This window comes from Rhinatrema bivittatum, chromosome 4, assembly GCF_901001135.1.
Source record: "Rhinatrema bivittatum chromosome 4, aRhiBiv1.1, whole genome shotgun sequence".
Classification (NCBI taxonomy): domain Eukaryota; kingdom Metazoa; phylum Chordata; class Amphibia; order Gymnophiona; family Rhinatrematidae; genus Rhinatrema; species Rhinatrema bivittatum.
This window is the reverse complement of record NC_042618.1, coordinates 476345978-476363118: the sequence shown is the minus strand read 5'-3', so window position 1 is coordinate 476363118 and position 17141 is coordinate 476345978.

Sequence of the window (17141 nt, the reverse complement as noted above, 5' to 3'; positions counted from 1 at the left end):
CATAAGCAAGAGTTCCTGAGTAAATTTGTGCATGTACAAACGGGGCGGGCCAGGGGTGTACCGGGGCAGAGCCAACATTTACATGTTTAAGCTGCTATTTTATAAGCAATTTCCACATCTGCTCTGCATCTGGAGTAAGTGATGGTAAACATCTTAAAAGTGAAATTCTGACTGAGTGGGGGGTCTGGATGAAATGGGGTAGTTGAGGCTGAAAAACCAGGAAGGTGTCATGAGCTGCCAATGGACTGGGCGAACTGGTGGACTAATTGGTAAAACTGGTCATTTCATTGCCGCTCGCATGTTAGAAAACCTGCTTACACGTGTAAAACCTGACTTATGGGGGATAAATGCACGCAACTTAAGCAGATAAAATCTCCACGCATATATTTTTAGAGTTAGACGTAAAATTACACAGGTATAGCAGTTGCACACCACTTATCTGGCTAAGTAACTCTATTTGAGGCTTAACTGTCTATCTTACTTAGCCTGATAAGAAGCACTTTTAAGACTTATCCAGCCAAGAAGCGGCTTTGCCAGATAAGTGCAATATGTATTTGCGAGTTTTTGCACGCATGTTGCAGAGTATATTTATGCAGGTTATAAAATATGGGGGGGATGATATACACGCATGTATGGGGGCACACATGGCTGTGTGAAAGTTATACCCTCTAAGAGTCTCCAGTTCCTGAGCAGATAGCGGAGGCAGGCCACTTTCACCAGAAAATCATGCATTATCTAGAGATCTGGTACAATTCCCCCAAACACTCACAAATGTCCTGAGACGACATGACTGGCTTCCCAGCATTATCCTGTAAACGCTATATATATTATTATATATCTTATATATTTTATCTCATATATATCATTAAGCGTTTTCTTATATATATATATTATTATGCAACTGTTCCTCTCCCCTTTTCTCTTCTACCTCCGAGTTCCAGTAACCCGCGTTCAATGTAATTTATATCTTATCTCTTCTCTCACCCCCTCCAGTAGCCTCCTAGCTATGATTAATATTAAAGTTCTCGTTACCCTTGTTCGATGTAAACCGATATGATATGATATCCAACATGAATGTCGGCATAGAAACTGCCGACATTCATGTTGGATAAATAAATATAGGTCTAAATAAATATATAAATAAACCTGAAATAAACTCAGAGCCAGATTTTATGTTAAGCAGATTTGTTACCCCTCTTGTTACCACAGAGAAAAATGTATGTTTCATTGAGTTTAAAGAGGAAAAAACAGGCCTGATGTAATTTATCTTTAGTTCTTAGCGGTAGAATCTGTATGGGGAGCTTTACATTCCCATCTCGTATGTATCTACTTCTACAGCTAAAGTCAAACCATCCTTACCTTGGTCTCTCCTTTTGGATGTTACATAGCTGATAATGTCCCCTTTGCCCTTTTCCAAAAAAGAATGGGATTGTCCTTGTGTGAGACATTATGAAACTCAAAGTCAAGGCACTTCTTTTCCAAAAATTCAGGGAAATTCCTATCACATTTTCCATTTCCCACCACCTCCCTTCCCTAAATCTTTCTCCAGGGTACAGAAAACAGGACAGTGCCTACATCCGAGCTATGGTGCCCATGTCCAGTGATTAATAATACACTTGCACAGTAATTTACTTCTAAATTGTTGGCGATGCTTTCCAGAGCAAATTGCTTGTTTCCCACCTCCCCCAACCCAACCTGGCAACCTTCCCCCACCCCCCAAAAACATCCAAATTAGAACAATCTCCATAAATGGAGGACAGGAGCCACTTAGCATGTGTTCCAGGGCCATCCCCCATAATACTGCAAACGGCAATTATAACAGAGAAATGCTGCACCCCCCCCCCCCCCCCCAAAATTCGTTCAAAACTGAACTAAGCAGTGAACTAAGCAGCAAGGCAGAGATGCAATGCAGCATTCCGGTCTTGATATGACACATCAGAAAGGAGTAATAACCAGTCATGTACCAAGCCTTCACTGGAGCAAGTAGCCTGGGCACCTTCCAGATACACAAAAGGCACCCAACTCTAGCTCTCCTCTACTTCACTGTCAGCGTTAACTGTTTTCATGTAGGCCATCCCAAACTTTGGAGAGCTTTTAAGTAAATAAATAGTGCTGACAGAGCCAGGGACACCAGGAAACAGATACAGAATAGAGTGTGGGCTAACTTGGATTTTAGTTCCTCTCCGTATGACTTCTAGCCATTGACTCAAGCCAGCAGGTTCCAGAGTATACGAGAAGTCTGACCATCGGTAGACAAAATGCTTAAGAACATAAGAACATGCCATACTGGGTCAGACCAAGGGTCCATCAAGCCCAGCATCCTGTTTCCAACAGTGGCCAATCCAGGCCATAAGAACCTGGCAAGTACCCAAAAACTAAGTCTATTCCATGTCACCATTGCTAATGGCAGTGGTTATTCTCTAAGTGAACTTAATAGCAGGTAATGGACTTCTCCTCCAAGAACTTATCCAATCCTTTTTTAAACACAGCTATACTAACTGCACTAACCACATCCTCTGGCAACAAATTCCAGAGTTTAATTGTGCGTTGAGTAAAAAAGAATTTTCTCCGATTAGTTTTAAATGTGCCCCATGCTAACTTCATGGAGTGCCCCCTAGAGTCTTTCTACTATCCGAAAGAGTAAATAACCGATTCACATCTACCCATTCTAGACCTCTCATGATTTTAAACATCATGCACATAAGGTAAACAATTTGGGTGAAATTGTCCACAGAAGTTATTCTGTGCTTTAAAATCGAGAACGAGTAGGAACCTGTTTAAAAATTCAGTCGGGTTGTGAAGAATTGATTTACAACCTGAAAAGTGAAATTGGAATTAAAACGTTGGTTGGCGTTCAAGTCGTCTCTTATAGTTGCAGCTGGTTCAATGCTGTATGTCCCCTGATGAAGCCATATAGGAGAAACAAGGGCCTCTTGTAGGGTGATTGATGATTATGTGGAGGGAGAATCGTTGTTATTCAAGAGAAGTGGGATGGGTGAATGGTGAATAACAGACAGGGAGAATTGTGGCCTGTTGAAGACGTGGAAAGATTCCAGCACTGACAACAGTACAAAACACAGATAGAAGTTGAGGAGCAATTGTCTGCTCACTTAAATATTGAAGATATAAGTCATCGAGAGATGTTTTTTCCTTATTAAGGGTTATAAAGTATATTATAGCCAATAAGGTTTATAATACAATTATTGATATGGCAGTGACCAAATGTTTGTGCAATTACTCCCTGTATTAAGAGTTGTAAATGGCATATAAGCTATAAGGATTTATAAGATTGCTATAGATAAAAAAAACAAATTTAAATATGCTTGCTAGTTGGTATAACAGGGCTGGTCATTAATAACTATTGTATTACAGTTTTAATATGAAGAATGAATGGGTATAAGTGGAGTGTTGTCATGCCATTGAGTCACATTTTATGGTAACTTAAGTAAATGTTTGGTAATAAAGTTTGTATGCTCTCTTTTATATGTATATCTGCACATAAGGACACACTATGAAGCCCAGTGCTACTGACCAGCAAACATTACTTTTTTGCTGTAAACATCAGTTTTGCTGTATAAAGTTGTCACCTTCTGTTGAAGTTAATTGTTTACTTTCCTATGAACTGTTCTATGTAAAACCTGTTGCTATTTATTGATTACTTACTGTTTAACCTATTACTTGTAAAGCCTTGTGCTAAGTTTTTGTTTAATGTAAACCGAGGTGATGTAGACCTTTACGTACCGCGGTATATAAAAATCTCCAAATAAATAAATAAATAAATAAATAAATAAATTGCTACGAAAGAGTCACAGTCTGTGTGTTAGCAGCGCACTGCACCAAAATCAAGTGATCCAAACCGAACGTGTTATAGTCTCTCCACAAAACGGGGCCCATAGAAACATTTGCACTCCTTTTTCATAATGAGGAACAGAACCAAAGACCGGCGCAGGTCAAAGTGTAAATCAAAACTGCATGCAAACGGCTCCTTCCCACTCACGAGCTGCCATGCTCCAGCTGGCCAAGAAAGGCTTACGTTGCAGCCACAGTCTCAAAAACACGGGCCATGCCACGTTGCCAGAGCTGCAATTTAGTGGGAAACTTTAACACAAATTTAATCTGCATAACAGTTGTGAATATATTGGCACAAGCTGCTTACGTTGTTGCACAGACATAAGGTTTGCGTAATCCCAGAAGGTTAATACATGTTGATTTTGGTAGTGTAAGTAAGTTTTCTCATAACAGCTGCAACGAACCGCTGGGGTTCCTTACTGATACTGCCCAGGTAACTCCTCCAGCCAGGGAATTTAGAGAGGTTGGATTGTAAGGGAGGCACCATCCCAGCCGCTCCCTTTGAGGGTGCTGGGATGGCCGTCCCCTTGATAAGTAATGAATACCACTCTCTCCTGAGAGAAGTACTGGAGTTTATTCTTCGTTGATTTTTGGGCCCCTCATGGCTGCAGTTCCTGGGAGAGGTCGGGAAGCTGCTTTACAGTGCACACCCTGGCGGTTTGGCAGGCTTCCAGACTGGTTTTTTTCAGGATTTTTGAAGATGTTCGTTTGTGAGAAGGCCTGCAAGACCCCTGGGTGTTTTCCTGGAGAAAGGTCATGGGGAAACCCTCTCCCCAGGGAACCCTGCCACTCTGTAACTTCCTGGAGGACAGAAATATAGTGGTGACTTGCTGTATGGACCTTCTGGGAAACAGACTTCAAATTAAAAGATCTGGAAGGAAGGGTTTTACTGCCCTAACCAGAGGAACATGGAGAGCTGCGTGTTCTAAATGGATCCCTTCCATCGTGGGATTCGATAAAGTAAGAGAGATCGAGAGAGACACTGGAGAACTGTGAGTAAGACCAATACGGAAGAGCATCTGAGGATCCCCACTTGGAGTCTTCACCCCTGGGAGAGAGATATTTGAGAGTCTGGGCATAGTCTGTACTAGTCAAATTTTCTGTCCACACTAGGGATCCTCAATAATCCGAGTCCTGGATGCTGAGGATATCCCTTGCCTGGAAGAGAGAGAGAGAGAGAGAGAGACTGTCTCAGCCATCTGTGGAATAAGAACTGATGTGAATTGTGCCAATTACTATTCAGAGAACACCTCCAGTAAAGTTTAATTTTGGACACTCACCCAGAGACTTCTATGTCGTTTTCTGGCGCTCACATCCACCAGAGGAAGGAAAAGAAGCAGTGCCACCCCTGCTACCTAGGGCCTTGGAGGAGATACCTCCCTGAGGCGAAAGAGACCATGTGAGGGCAATAAAGATCTGAGCCAGCCCCAAAAGAACTATAAAAAGTTTTATGGCCCCATCGGTGTTAAGTCGTTACCAGGAGGTGGGGGTTACATAAAGCTTGGAAAATGATAAACCTACGACTGTAATTCAGCAGTTTAGCAATTACTACACACGGCTTTGCCCAACCAGCCAGCTTCTTGTCCAAGCGGTGCATGTGTTCAATTGTATTTTCCCCTGGTAATTGAGCAGGCCCAGGTCTGTTAGTCCAAGAGAGTTGTAAGCTCCTGCTGCAACACTGAATAAGGAGAAAATAACTGCATCTGGACCTGTTTTGGGTTTTCAAGCTCTGAGCTCGCTTTTTCTAAGTCCTGAAGTTTCTCTTTTAATATTTGTATTCCTTCTTCTGTAGCACTGATACGTCCCTCAGCAATGTCTAATTTAGTGCCAGTAACCATGATCGAGAGTTTAACATCAGCTATCGTCGGCCATCTTGGAAGAATTAGGTCTTGGCTTTTCTTTATCTTTTTCCCAATTCTGTGAACATATCCTCTGAATTTTTACATATAAATCTGACCATGAAGCTCTTGGGTACAACAGTGGCAAGTTCCAGACAGATGTGGGTTAAAAATCAGTGGAATTTCTGAATCTTCGGGGGGTGGTACCTGGAGCGAAGAGGAAACACATCTTGCTGAGATCACCACATTACGTTACTCCTCAAAGAGTTGGAACTTGTGCGCATGCGTTTTGATTTTCAGAAGTATGGGTGTGCATTAACCCACGCAAATCAGTTCCTCCGAAGAAGAGACGTAACTTAGTGTGAGTTAATCTGTGCACGTAGCAGGTCAATTACCCGCAATTATTCAAAGCCACCTTATGCGCATAAGTTTGCTTTTAAAATTTGGGTTAAAGCCTGCACAGACTTTGCCTGACCGTTATGGAATTACCCACACAGTGGAAGCCTGCTTGTACTTATACCCAGATGGAAGAGAGAGATTTTCAGTCAGGTCATTTTACCAGATAAATGGCTTTTAAAATTGTTCTCAAAGTGTATTAGAAGTCAGGTTGAAAAGACCAAAAAGAGGAAGCAACTAAGCCGAAAACTGGAGAGGTCAAAGTTTTGGGAGTTTAATGTTGACTGTAGTCATTTGCTTTTGAAGACTTAATTGACACGTCTATTTGAATAAACATCATAAGCACAGATCTTCCATTATTTTGGCCACAACACAAAGGGGGACACAAAGGGTCATTAAAATCATTTTGAAAGCTCATAAAACTGCAGAACATTATTCACACATGGTCAGTGGAATCGGCCATGCAGCTATTTCACAGTGCGGATGACTATTTTTCAAGCATCCTTCTCCTAGTCGGTGCCTGTGGACTGGAACAAACTGGGAGCACCAACCCATGCAGTGCATGTAGCCTCTGAATAGAAAAATTCAGTAGATTGTAGGGTGTGCATTCGTTTTCTATCAAAATGAAAAACACAACAAAGAGTCCTTGTTTTGTTAGAAAGTGAAACAAAAAGAAAAATCCAATGACAGTTGTTGGGCTTGTCTTGGAATGCCATCGCTGCCACCACCAAATCTGCCTCCTCTACCCCCTCCCCTGCCCTGCATACTGAAATGAATAAATGGAATTCCCCTACTCAGATCTCATCACTGAGGTTCCAGTAGCCCAAATGGGAAAGGAGCAATCTCCAGTCACTCCTGCTCTACTGGGTCCCATTTTTAAAATGGCGCCAGATGGCCCTGAGCCTGACATCAGTTGTTGTACTGCAGTACAGTTATTTTCTAATTATCACCCAACAGGACAGGGGTGACTGAGGGTCACTATTGGAATCCCGGGGATAGGGTAAGCCACATCAATGGGAGTGGGGGGAATTCCATTTTTTAGTTTGTGCATGCTGGGAAGATGGTGGTGGCTGCATTTTAATTTCTGCACTCGGAGGGGTTTTGTGGAGAGACGGGGAAACCTCTGCTCCTTTTTCATTTTGTTTTTTTTTTACTTTTCCTTTGAATTTGTTTCATTTGAAAATAAAACGAAACGAAATAATCAAAGAAAACAAAAACTGAATTAAAAAACAAACTGAAACGAAATTATTTTTCTGTTCCCATCCCTAGTAGACTGAGGAGAGGCTTGCACCAATATGAGGCACTGTACACCTCTGTATCTGATGTGGCCTGACCTGATCCCTGGGAAGTCAGCAGATCCACTTTAGTTTACACAAGTATTTTCCTTGTGCGTGTGAGGTGACACAACCAGCTATTTCACTCTCTGCTCTCATTATTCTTTCTCCAAGTTAATGATATTGCAGAACAGTGCCTGGGTTCTTGCTGTGGCGCGGCAGTCACCAACAATTTACTGGTTAGAAAAAGAGAGGGGTGGGGAGAAGCGGGAGAGAAAGGGAAGGGGAAAAAAGATGCTTTTGAGGAAATCAAAGGGTGCTGACATCAAACAGATATTTGTCCTGCTGCCAGGAGACTGAGGGCCGTTAAAAGCATGAAGGTGGGCCTTGAGCAGCATGAATAGAAGAAAGAAAAGAAGGCAGTCACCACTAAGCAGCTCTCCCCATTCACGAAAAATAAACCTTTCAGGGTCATTCCTTTAGTGCCAGAGCTCTTTTGTTATCGCTTCAGCTCTAAAGCTTTGCTGCCCCTGCTCAGTAATGAGATGTCCATTAAAAAAAATGTGCACAGTATATATGTGGCAATGTCATCCCCCAGAGGGAGAGCGGAGGGAGGCAGACGGGTTTATCCAGGGAGCTAGTAAGACCAATTAGTGGGTGAACAGGTGCCCTGCGCCCTCACCCAAAATCCCGCCACCTAGTGGCTGGAGCCAATACCCACGAATACAGAACAGCACCAGAACAAAAAAAACCCAAAAAAACCACCATCCAAAAAAAAAAGGCCTTGCCATCTCTGTTATCTGGTTCACTGGCATGGACACAGTACCACTGATCAAGAGGGCAGAAGTAATACAGGACCCAAAACCTTAAACGTATTAAACCAGTGCTGCTGCGCTCCTTATAACTGACTGAGACTTTAAAGTGGCCCCTCCAGTCAAGAGTTGGAAAATGAGATGTCCAGGTGGGATCCCCCTGGCTCACCTTTCTCGCCCTCTGGCGCTGCAGGGAAAGGGGAAGCAGCATTAGCAGCTCAGGGTGTGTGCCCTTCCTGCCTGCGATGTAGTCACGCTCTAACGATGTCGCGTCGCTGGTTTGTACGGAGAGCCCTTCTGAGCCCTGCGCAACTGCAGCGTCGGGCATGCCGAAGGAAGTGGACAGTGATACACACCGCACTGGGGCCGGCGGCACAGGGAAATCCAAGTTTACTTAGAGAAGCTTCGGCCGTTGTAAGCCATTTCCCATCGGCTGTTAGCCCTTGTGAGTATAGATGGCGTGCTGTAGACCGCCCTCGGAGACAGCGGCTTCCTCCAGCATGGGCGCACGGCACTGTCAGTGGAATTAACCTGTAGAAGGAGCAGATCTGAGCCGCAGGCTTCCCGTTTCCATCACCAGAGGGAGACTTTGACAGCCCCTCTTGGAGGGCACTGGGGTCCGATGTAGGGCAATATGCAGAAAGTTGGTGCAGAAGCCTTTGTGTCAGTGATCTGCCCGAGGGCTCGGCAATGGCGAGATGATATATTCTTAGACATTCTACATCCCCGCTGTGGCGTGATCTCGATAATGTTCAGAAACCACCAAAAAATGTCATTAAAAATAGAAAATTAACTTTGAGGGGATCTGGTCAACTGCGTGAAACTGAAAGTGAACAACATAGAAAGCGTGTCATTATCAGGCCACAGAAAGGCACTCAGCGTGATTTCACGCCTACCTCTAATTCTTCCATTTTAGGTTTATTGGCTTATTGTACTTACATTAAGTCTCAATAAATTATTCTTATAATTAAAAAAGAGAGAAAGCCAGAGAACAGTGAAAATGGGGCACCTTCCTTGAGCCCTCTGGCATGAGCTCCAGCATTGGGCACACTAAACATTTCCCCATCTCTAAATCCTTCTCAATCAATTTCAGTGGAGAAAAAAATTCTCTGTTTATTAGGGATGTAAATCGTTTTTTGACGATTTAAAATATCGTCCGATATATTTTAAATCGTCAAAAATCGTTAGAGCCGCGATACAATAACAATTCCCCCCGATTTATCGTCAAAAAAATCGTAAATCGGGGGAAGGGGGAGGGGAAGGGGGAGGGCGGGAAAACCGGCACACTAAAACAACCCTAAAACCCACCCCGACCCTTTAAAATAAATCCCCCACCCTCCCGAACCCCCCCAAAATGCCTTAAATTACCTGGGGTCCAGAGGAAGGGTCCCGGTGTGATCTTTTACTCTCGGACCTCCGTGCATTGTAGAAATGGCGCCGGCGCTACCTTTGACCCTTCATATGACAGGTCAAAGGTAGCGCCGGCGCCATTTTGTTTTTTTGTCCCCCGACGTCAGGAGCGTAGGAGATCGCTCCCGGACCCCCGCTGGACCCCCAGGGACTTTTGGCCAGCTTGGGGGGGCCTCCTGACCCCCACAAGACTTGCCAAAAGTCCAGCGGGGGTCCGGGAACGACTTCCTGCACGCAAATCGTTTTTCCGTATGGAATACTAGGCCAGGAGCACAAGAAGGCTTTCCGTACGGATTTCCGTACGTTTTTCCGTACGGATACTAGACCAGGAGCACAAGAAGGCTCCTGGCCTAGTATCCCAGGGAGCTGGCATTTTCTGTCCAGTGATTGATGAAGTCCCATCTCTGGATGACCACATTAGGAGTTGCCTATAATAAATGAATAAATAATACAGTGTTGCTTTAGCAATGATATACTAGTAGTAGCAGTAGTAATAAACTATCTCACAATACATACATATAATTTTCCAATTTCCCCCCTGTGCAGTATTTCCTCTAAGCTGCACGCAATCACACATCTTATTACACACCAGAAGGCCAGTGGGACCATGGTGGAGCCCATCCTGCTGCGGCCCGAAGAAGAAAGGAAGGCCTGCAGGACTGCAGTGAAGCCAATCCTGCCACAGTCTGAAGAGAGAAGGAAGGTTGGTGGGACTGAGGCGGAGCCCATCCCGCCACAGCCAAAAATGGAAGGAAGGCCAGCAGGGCGGCAGCAGAGCCCATCCCACTGCGGCCTGAAGATGGAATGAAGGCCAGCAGACCTCATTCTGCCGAGGCCCAAAGAGAGGGGGAAGCCCTGAGAGTATGTATGTGTGTGTGTGAGAGAGAGACAGGGAACTTGTGTGTGTCACATAAGCACGCACAGGGCCTGTGTATTTGAGAGATGGAGTGTGTGTGAGAGCATGGGCATGTGTATGAGAAAGGGAGTATGTGAGAGAACGAACGTGTAAGCGCGTGTGGGTGTGTGTGAGAGATAAGATAAAGTTTGTGCAGTCTCACCTCCCCCAAACCACAACAATTTCAGGTTGACTAGAAATCAAAAGATCCCAGGTATAGAGAGCAGGAGATTTTTTAATCTTTATTAATTTTAATTATTGAGTGTTATTTGATGTTTGTGCTATTTTGAAATATGTTATTGGTGTTTTAGAAAATATAACTTTTTTAAAATTATTGGATGTTCCATTCATCAGCTATTTTGAAAAATTAATTCTTCTTATTAGTTTTATTTTACTTTTATAAATATGATTCATGATATATATTTCTTGATTTTCTTTGATGTTTTATGAGGATGATAATGTTGCATTGCATACCCTGTCTGTCTTGTTGAGATTTCCAGTTTAGGTTTTGTTTACTCATTTCTATTTATGCTTTATGGTCTCTTTATTCTTTATTTGTCTCCAACACTAAACTGACACATGTGAGCACATTTTGTGTAATCTCTGAGATGTTAAATATCATCTGAATAAGATCTTGCATCCATTTTCTGGAATTGTTAATGCAGTGATGTCAGATGACTTTAAAACGAGTTTTGCTGGTTGGCTAGAACTGGCCAGGACTCTTTATTGCCTATAGGGCCCTTAAGAGTTTTTCTTGTAATGTCTTGTGGCCAAGTTGCCAGATACAGTTAATGGCAGGCCAAGGTGTGCCTGGGCTAGGAGTGCGCTTTATTTCTTGCTTAATTAGACAAAATTAGAAATTTGTGTTGGAGATTTTATGGCTCAGTTCTGCTGGTGAGGTGTGATTGACAGAAAATGAAAAAAACGTCTGGAAAATGTATTTCTATATTTCTAAGGCAGCACTGGCGTGGTAATGTATGTGTCTGGGGGGGGGAGTGGGGAATGGGGAGAGTGCAGAGGTCAGGGGGAGGGAGAAAGTGTGCCCACCGCTGTTAATCCTTGTCAGTCTTGGGGGGGGGGGGTTACCCCTTCTCCCTCCTCTTCCTCCTCCCTGACTTCTTTACCCTGTGCCCCTGAGGAGCAGGGTTGTTTTTTGGGAGGGGCAGGAGCACCATCTACAATTTTCACACAAGGTGCCATGGCCCATAGAAAGAGGAGGCTGCCAAGCCTGTGGGGCCCCCATCTCGCTGCAGCCGGATTAACTCTCAGGGTAATGTATCCACAAATCCCTAGGGTGAATATTGCCCCTGGTATCTGACTGCTAGTAAGACCAATTAGCAAGTAGCAGGGTCACTTTCAGTTGCTCTCTTCATATCACCCTGCAACATATTTCAGCAGGAGATAACTTACAGGGCTTTAGGAAACCCATAGACACAAGTTCTCTAGATAGGAGTTGTGCACAAAAAACTCTACAGCTAAGTCCACTTATAGATGGGCTACACCATGCCGGTGATGCTAGGATCTTGCATCCCCTGAGTCCCTTTTCCCTATTCCAAAATAGTTTAAAGGTTGCATCTTTTAGGTTACCTTGTGTCCTCTGTTTTAAACTGTTTGTTACTTGATGTCCCAGTGAAATAATTCCTCACACACTGTACATAAGAACATAAGAAATTGCCATGCTGGGTCAGACCAAAGGTCCATCAAGCCCAGCATCCTGTTTCCAACAGAGGCCAAACCAGGCCATAAGAACCTGGCAATTACCCAAACACCAAGAAGATCCCATGCTACTGATGCAATTAATAGCAGTGGCTATTCCCTAAGTATAATTGATTAATAGCAGTTAATGGACTTCTCTTCCAAGAACTTATCCAAACCTTTTTTGAACCCAGCAACACTAACTGCACAAACCACATCCTCTGGCAACAAATTACAGAGCTTTCCTGGCAAATATGCACATCCCTTACCTCACCCTCAAGCAATCATCTCTCTCTCCTCCTCCACTTCCCACCTCACTCAGGAGCAGTCTTCTTACCCTCTGTACAAACTCCATGTTCTTACCCTCTGTACAAACTCCATGTTCTCCTGAGATGACTTTCCGATGGTAGCCTTCAGCAGACAGCCTGGGCTGAGGAGCCTCCGTGCCGCACCAAGCTCAGAACCCAAATACGGTTCAGCCTTTCAGAGTTGTGCGCACAGGACCTTGAATTATATAATGCAATCATTTGTGTCCCAAACCCTGCTCTCATCTTGCCCCTTGTCCAGCTTCTCCCATTGGCCTACTAGAGCGTCGCTCAATGGGGGAGCAGCCATTGTAAATGTCCAAGACGCCACCTGTGCTTCTCTAGCACATCAAAGTCATCAGGCTACAATACCTGGCATGGGATCTCTGTCTTATGGTTCTGTAAGACGCTCATCGCCTGCTCAACAGTAGAGTTTTATCTGAAATGAAAGCCTCCATTAAAGATGCATCCAGATTTGAGCAATAGTGTGGTCGCCCTCCCATCTCAAATGAGGGGACGATAATTTGCTGCACTGTGGTGTCTGCTGAGGAAACTATGGGTGAAGCCCCCTCCTTGACATCACCTGGAGTGGTATTTTCAAACGGTTTTCCTGTCATTCTACATCTGCACCAATACCATTTTGAAAATAGGCCTCTGTAGTTTAGCAGCTCTTCCTACAAGATCCCTGAATTGCAGTCTCTCTGGTCAACCCAGAGAGCTAGCAAGCAGCTGGGGTCCCTTTAAGGCTGATTACACTGCTTCCACTCCCTCACAAATCTCTCTCGGTTCTATCCCACGATGTTCCTGTGCAAGATGACACGCACAAATCTGACTGGCCTTACTGTTAAAGCCGTAACATTCTCCTTCGGGTCATCTAGTAAGTAATAATTAAAAAGCCATGGCTTAGTGTGGATCGGTAACTGGTTCAAAGTGAGGAAGCAGAGAGCAGGTCAGTTTTCCCAATGGAGAAATAGGGGACTGCCCCAGGGATCCGTACTGGGACCGGAGCTGCTTAATGTATTCATAAATGATCTGGAAAAGGGAGCAACAAGCGAGGTGCTCAGATCTGCAGATGTTCTAAAATTATTCAGAGTTGTTAAAACACGAGCAGACTGTGAGGAAGTGCAGGAGGACGTTGTGAGGCTGGGGGACTGGGAATCTGAATGGCCGATGACATTTACCGTGGAGAAGTGCAAAGTGTTGCACGTGGGGGAGAAAAGATCCCAGGTGCAGGTCTTGTATCGCACAGTCCAGATCTCTTCCAGTGCTGGTATTCCCTACAACACTACCAGAGGCTGATTTAATAGTGCCTCTTAGTCATCAGAGGTCTGAGAAACAAGGAGGCGGGGCCTGTCCCTCCTCAGCACCATGAAAGCTGTAAAAATGTAAAAAAGTCAGACCTGAAAAAAAACAATTTCCATATTGGGTTATGCTTTTTCATGTTTTTCTCAGCTGCATTTGCTGCAATGCTAGCACAAGGCCTAGATCAGCCGGGCCCGTTTTGTACAGTGAGCAAACGTTTGTGCATTCTAAATCTGAATTTCCTCCCTCTGCCTTCCTGCCGGGAGCCTCAGACCCTGCTTAGACCAAGCACCTAGTCTGACACTTTCGTGTCTTGCCTTTTCTCACATCTGCGTGCGTTTTCACCGCTGCACTGAGTGAACTGCAGATTTTCTCTACTTGCTTTCACAAGAAGTTTCATTTTTATTCGGTAAATCGTCCTTCCCCTCCCCTGATTCAAACTGAAACGTGCTGTCAGAAGTAATTTACCAGATGTGATGACTTACTAAAAATGCACACTATGACGGCAAAATCGTCGGTGAGATTATGAGCATTGCATTCTGTGTCTCGCACCAGTCTAGTAGGACAAGTAACTTGATGATGGCTGCAGCTGTACAGATGTGAGCTTTGCTCGCTCCACCGTTCTGGCACGATCTTTATATTCTTATCGGATGTTTCAGGCGTCTCTTCCAAGTGGCAGAGCTGGCCAGTAACTGTTTATGGCGAGTGAAAACCCGTTTTTCAGATGGTAAAGCACCTCATCTTTTCTCATGCATTGTGCCTTCCGGTTAGCAGTCGATTATTCTCCTGTCATTCATGCTTCAGGCCCACAGCTGGTAATCAGCTTTCTCCGCCTGTCCTCTGCTGATCAGAAGCATGATGCAGTCATTTCAGTTTCTAGATGGCACTTTGACCAGTGCTTCTCACGGTAATGATAACACAGATCTAAAACAGTACAGAGGGAGATGGTGGGTGGGAAAATATAAACTTAGGTTGCTTACAAGTTAGGATAGGCGAAATAGAGAGGCTTTATGTTTAGAACCGAAGGCGGAATGCACATCTGCACAGCTGGACATTACTATCCGCTTGCTGGCTTTCGTTAGGAGAATTCTGTTTTCGGACTTTTTCTTCCTAGATGTAACAGGGATGAACATTTGGCTAAAAATAGCTGTGGACTGAATTTTCAAAATGTTACACACGTAAAAATTAGCATATATGCATGTAAATAGACTCTACTCGCGTATTTCATATTTGATAAAAGTAAAAACTGCACGCATATTTTCAGTCTTGTGCTAATACATACATGTGTAAAAAAAAAAGCTGGTCCTGGACGCTCAGGAGTGGGGCCAACACGCGTGTAAGCCGCTGTTTTAAAAGGCACTTTAACTCGTGTATGCGTGCCAAGTTACTTCTGTACTTTTGCGCCTGCTCACTATCTGGCATTAGTGATGTGAAAGGTGTTTATTGCGTAGTTCTGGGGGGTCTGGGTGAACTGGGGGGAGTTCAGGCAGAAGAACCAGGAGGCTCTCGATGACCTGGAGAAGGACTGGGTGAACTGGTGGACTAATTGGTAAACTGGCTAACTTCATTTATGTGTGCATGCTTTAAAATTGGTCGACTTATGCGTGCAAATTGGGACTTGCATTAGTAAGTCCCACTTTACTTCCATACGTAAAATCTACATCGTATAAAATACATAGGAAATGTACGCGCATTGAATGCACTAATGTATGTGGTTTCAATACATTATATATGTATCTGCGGGTAAGTATGCATATGTGCGTGTGCTGCAGGGTACAGATAGGTGTAATGCTTTGGTCGGGCACAGGAGGTCCTGCGACAGGCCACACTCACCCCAGAACGCTGCCATGCTGCCTCTCCCTCACTCCCCCATAGGCGCTCCTGCGCATGGCACACCAGCTCTTGAGAGCCCCTCAGCAGGAAACTGGCCCGCCGGAGCTCGGTGATGACGTCATGACCTCTAAACACCATTCGCCCACTCCAGATCCTACAGAATGCAGCTGCAAGAATCCTCACTGGGTCCAAAAAGCACGACCACATCACCCCAATACTTATTTCACTACACTGGCTACCAATAAGATTCAGGACTGAATACAAAGTACTATCCATCCTTCATAAAATCATATATGAAAAACAAGAAAATTGGCTAAGCTCATCTATAAAACTACATACCCCAAATAGAAACCTCAGATCAGCAAATAAAGGACTTCTAAAAGCACCTCCTACGCTTTCCAAGCAACTCACCTCAACCCAAAAGAGAGCAATCTCTCTAGGAGACCCGAAACTCTAGAACTCCCTCCCAACCAAACTCAGAACTCAAGAAAACCTAAAAACATTCCAAAAAGAGCTAAAAACATGGTTGTTCACCAAAGATACCAACTCACCCAATGAACAACACAACAGCATCGCCCTCCACTCCAACATGAAGAATAAATGAATAAATGAACTTATCACAACTACAGACTATAACTAAGAAATTAAACGTTAAACAGAACAGTAAATAACTAACATTTGATTCCCCTATGTTTAACAACAGTTTGAACCGTTTTTGAAACTCTGTTTATCCCTTAACATTGTAACCTTCATATTTGTAAACCGTTATGATGGATTTATGATGAGGAATTCGAATGACGGTATATAAAACCCGATAAATAAATAAAATAAATGTCATGCGGCTGGGTATTTAAACCCCAGCTGCGCTCCATACTTTGCCCAAGCGACAGGACCCCGTTCGTTGCAGTGTGTGTTGCCACTTCTCCCAGTGCCTTTTGCCTTGTCTTGCCTCCTTGTTGCCCTGCCTTGCCCTGCTGGTCGGTGCCTTGGTCCCCCCAGGGTCTTGTCCTTGTCTCGTCTGTGCACCTCTGACTTATTCCCGATTTTGACACTGGCCTCGGACCCTGACTATTCTGCTGGATTGCCACTTTCCCTGTCCTTAGCCTGGATCTCAATACTACCTGACCGCTGCATGCCCCGACCTCAGCCTGGACCTCGATACTGCTTGATCACCGCCTGCCCCGACATTGGCCTGGTCCTCAACACCGGTAGCTCACTACCTGCCCTGACCTCTGCATGCTACTTGACTTCCTCTGATTGCTCCATATAGACCCTAACCTAAGCCCTGGCGGCCCCTGCAATCCAAGGGCTCAACCTGTGGGGAACAGGGCTGGTACAGGTGAAGCCTCAGCTCCAGCCCTACTAAGAGTGAGTCCACCTGCTGTCGGCGTGAGCCTAATAGGTTCGCCTGGTAGGCTGCATTAACCATCCAAGGGCTCACATCCATGATAGTTTGCTGAGGCCTTGAGCTCGGTGGACTCAAAGGCTATCTCAGGCTTGGCTCTCCAGGTCCAGCAGCAGCAAGACCAAAT